The sequence below is a fragment of the Primulina eburnea genome, chromosome 12, assembly GCF_022965805.1.
Source record: "Primulina eburnea isolate SZY01 chromosome 12, ASM2296580v1, whole genome shotgun sequence".
Lineage (NCBI taxonomy): Eukaryota > Viridiplantae > Streptophyta > Magnoliopsida > Lamiales > Gesneriaceae > Primulina > Primulina eburnea.
The window spans coordinates 30,508,552-30,513,340 of record NC_133112.1 but is presented as its reverse complement, the minus strand read 5'-3'; the positions used below and the strand labels follow the sequence as shown (position 1 = coordinate 30,513,340).

Here is a 4,789-nt window from a genome sequence, read left to right as displayed (position 1 = left end):
ATACGTGTTGGTTGCATATGAAACGACATGTAGGGGATCATTGTGATACATGCATTACATATGGGAGAATGACATGTCGATTGTATTCCTATGTCATGCATCAGTTATATCTTATTCCTAGTGAACTATGGTCGTATATTTGTATGGATTTTGTTATGTTGTTAACTAGGTCTAAGAAGGGGACAAACCTTATTTTTGTGATACTTAATAGTATTTTGTCATTTGGTGTCATTTATTATTTGGTATGTGGTAAAATTGATGAGTTTATAGGAAAGACAACAGGGATGTTGGGATTTCAAGTGCTGAAGGAGCGAGCAAACTATAGCGCCTACAAACATGAGTTTAAAGGTAAGCACGTTGATAATTTAATTTTTTTTAAGACTAACTTGCTTCGTTTTTGCATAGGTAGTCCAGATTTGAGGACAAATCTTTTTGAAGAAGGGGAGTATCATGTGAATCTGGCCGGACATGACGTGCTAATGATTAAAAGAAGATTCATGGATGCATTGCATGGGCGCATAAGCGATCGAGAAGAGCTTGCAAGCAAGGGTCCAAGCCTTGAAGGAGTCTTGATGCATGGGAGTGATCTTGAAGGCCAGAGGAATATTATTCAAGCATCTTTTTGAAGGACCGAGGCTAAACGGACCTGTACACGGGGTCCGTGTCCATTACACCCGAGAATGAAGAAATCCAGAGTCTACACGGACCCGAGCACGGACCTGTACACGGGGTCCATGTCCATTGTTTTCCAGAGAGTATTTTTCCCGAGTATACACGGTCCCTTATCCGGAGGCCTACACTGGGTCCGTGTCCTACGATATTTGCGAAGATTTGGTGCAGATTTTGTTACCTAGTTATCTTTTTGTTATCTTTTGATTTTGGGATGTATATTTTGGACGAATTTTCTTCATTGTAAAGACAATTAAGAATTATTCATTGATTTTAATCATATTGGTGAGTTTTTCTCTCAATTTCAAAGCTTGGCTTTGTATACACCTTTGTGTGTTTCTCAAATAAAACTTATCAAAGTTTAATACTTTGTGGCGTTTGTCGATTGTTCTTCACTCGGATTGTCAAAGACGAGTTTTTTGAAGGTTCGCTTGAATTTCAATTATTTATCTTCGTTAATATTTATTGCTAGATTCGTTGTAATTTAGAGGTGAATACCACACCCTTACTTGTGTCAAAAAGATCGGACAACACAACCGTTTCCTTGTTTCGTCGAATTGAGGACGTGACTCCGTTTTTGAGCGTATTTGCTTTTCGTGATCTAAGGATCGCATCAGAATTTCTCTGGTTTTCAGCATAGTTCACTGGAATCATAGCAGCAGGATACATAACTTTAAGTGTTGACATCTAAGTAACGTGAAGAGTGACCTGTGACACATTCGAGTTATTGAATAACTATCCACACAAATAACGTAATGAATATTTCGAAAACCGAATATCTTTTAAGTTTGTTCAATGAAATGGATGTATATACCCGAAATACTGATCATGGATGAAATGATATTATAAATTACATTACATTGAATAATACAATAAATTAAACTTCATAAGATATTAGAACAATACACATTGATCATGCACACATTGGAAAGTAACTCTACTTTTCACATTCGCAAATTTTCGTCGAAAAAGATAAATATATAGGCTATACACAAGTAACTTACACCCCGTCACACATACACTTGTGAAAATGGAAATTGACCGAAGATACCTTTTCCAGCTTGACTTGATTGGGATTTTTCTGATCTTCAATTCTTTGCAGATGTAATGACAACTGAACTAAATCAACAGTGTTTGCGCCTGCAGGAGACGGATCATACTCGAGATTTTGATCATCCATATTTCGAGTAATTTCAGAGTCGATAGAGTAGGCGGTATCAGGAACTACAGGGAACGATTCTTGAGCAACCCCATAAAATAATTTATTAACACTCTGGTCTAGATGATTCGTGTGCTGATTTCCCTGGAAGATAGGACAAGCCATATATGCAGGAAGAATTGCTTAACTTCTGTGATTGGAGCTAACAGAAGAGAGAGAGCACTGCTGGAATTTGAATCCGCAGATAACACTTGGACTGAAAATGGGTCACAGGGACAATTTTCCGAAGGGTATCGAAGATGGAATAGAGATTTTGGATGTGACAGATTGAATTTAGTTGGCACTTCTATTCGGAGTATTTGACATAGTTTGCGTTCCAACTTGACGTGCCTGCTGCAGTTAATTAGCCCCACACCTTGCTCATCAAAGAAACAACCTTCAAATATTTTCGGAGAAAGCATCGTTGAGGTCGATGAATCTGTCCCAGGGAACATGGAACCTGTAAAGAAAGTTGAAACATTGAATTAGATAGTTACCCCAGACAAAAAGCAAACTAGTAAATAGCATATGTCTACTTTTTATTTTTCCACTCAACGGTGACAAGTAGACCACAACTTACCCAATTGAGGCTTCCGCCGGCGTCGATTGTGTCCTGCGAATCGCTTGCGACAACTACGCTTTCCTTTGTCAAACTCTGGCAATAGGTGAAACCTGCAAAGCAAATGTTACTTAATACTTCTAAATACAGAATATCTTATCACTTTATTACACTTTGAAAATAATTCATCGCTCCTGGTAGATATTTTAGCTCTCTTAAATAGAATTCAGAAGCAACTTCTTTATCTGTCCATGCAAATGATTTCCCAAGTTCTTGACTGACTTGGGAATTAGAGTTAAGAGGTTGTACCTGCTGCATTGCTGACAAAACCTTTGCTGGAGGCCATTCACAATAACCACAGCAGTCTTTGAGTGAAGATCACATACTCTGTGCCTTTTGTGGTAATCCTTTGAAGAACTCAAATCCTTGTTGCAATCAAGAACTTGGCAAACAGGAATCCCAGACTGCAGAATCGTAATCCGCCCTCGTTTTGTACTCACTAAAGGCTCCAAAGAATTCAGCACCGAATTCTCTACACTACACCGACTACTATTCGGTTCTCTTGGAATAGCCAACACATCGTGAATTTGGGTAGAACTTGAAAATTTTGTTCCAAATCCGGCTAATGAGTTGGACGTAATGGTAGAAAAAGATGGCATGGATATGCAAGAATTGTTGTTAATGCCATATTTTAGATTTTCGAAACGTTGACTGCCAAGAACTGGTTTTCTCTTCTCATCGGGAAAACCAGACTCTCCAAATCCCACAATTTCAAATGAATCACAACAGGGAACGGTATGCGACTCTTTGTCCCATTCCTTCAAAAGATTTCTGTTTCTCACAAAACCATCATCTAGCTCCACATCATCGGCACAAAGCATGCCCTTCCCCTCAAAAGTGTATCTTAAAGACCCCATCTCAGGACAAAACTAAAGTTCTTGAGCTATAAAACTATGTTATATAACACATGAATCATTCATTCATAACACATACATAAGTCCAATTTTGAGCTTTGTCCTGGCTTAATTTCTGAACACAAATAACATAAAATGAAACATCCATTGACCCTAAACAAAGCATTAGCATTAGAGGATATTTGAAAAACTTGTAAGTAACAATACACCAATTAACATCTCAAACTGAGGGTAAAGGTATCCAGCTACAAAATATTTACCAAGTAAATTCAAAAAAATCTCAAGAATGAATGAACACAGAAACCCCACATCTGAGACGAGACATGAAAACGAAGCAATCCCAAAATCTTAAAAAACATCAACCCGCCAAACATAGACATACCACCCATATTAGCATAACTCAAGCTATAAATATTTCCGACCAAAAATTAGGACAACCATCCAACAAGAAGAGCAAAAGAATCAACAGTAAGAACGCCCACCTGAGGAAATTGATCAAGAGACGGCCAAAGAATAAATCATAAGCAATAAACGCTAAATATAAGAAAAGCCCACAAAAAAATTTCCCAAGAAACGACGGTACTTTGGTGATTTATGGTTCAGATTTTACATAAACGACAGAAAAAGAAAAAAAGTTTACTTCATGAAGAGTCACATATATCTTTATATACGTGTATAAATGACAAGGAGAGCAGTGGAATAAGGTAACGCACAGTGAAGTAGTTGCATTTATAGTCGGTATTTCATCTCCATTATTTCCACTTGCGCTTACAAAAGGCGTAATTTAAGAAAGAGGATTAAAGTGGTAAAAAGTGAAGGAAGCAAATTAGGTATGTCTCAGTATGGATGTAATCGAGTCGAGTCGAGTCGAACTATTGAATATTTGAGCTTGGTTTGTTTATAATCGAGCCGAGTTCGAGCTTTTATTTAACGAATATATGCATGGCTCGCGAGCTTATTTAAGTCTTTATCGAACCTAAACAAGCTTAATAAATATGATATATATATTTAAATTTTCATTAAATTAATTAAAAAGTAAATTATATATTTAAAGAAAAATATATTATTCTTATTAAAATTGTAAATTTATTATAATAAATAAATTTAATAGATTTTTCTATATATTTCATAAATAATATGCAAAATCAATAAATCAAATATCAAAAGTATTATTTTTTCATCTAAAAGATTACTCATTAACTTACCAACGAACATGTTCACGAGCTAACGAGCCAAATAATGTAAAGCTTGAGTTTGGTTTGTTTATCTTAACGAGCCTCATTAAACGAGCTCAAACGAGCTTTTATCGAATCGAGCTTCGAATAGCTCACAAACGATTTGATTCGTTTACATCCCTATACCCCGAGATCCGTCCCATAATTTTCATATTTAATTCTTGTCACGATAAGAATTGAGGATTTTTTTTCTCACGATCCCATATCCGATAAG

The 4,789-nt window shown here is 36.4% G+C and overlaps 1 pseudogene; it reads right to left on the bottom strand.

The window, feature by feature from the left end:
• Positions 1-1,723: 1,723 nt before the first annotated feature.
• LOC140807716 (uncharacterized) lies at positions 1,724-4,180 on the bottom strand (annotated as a pseudogene).
• Between the last annotated feature and the right edge of the window lie 609 nt (positions 4,181-4,789).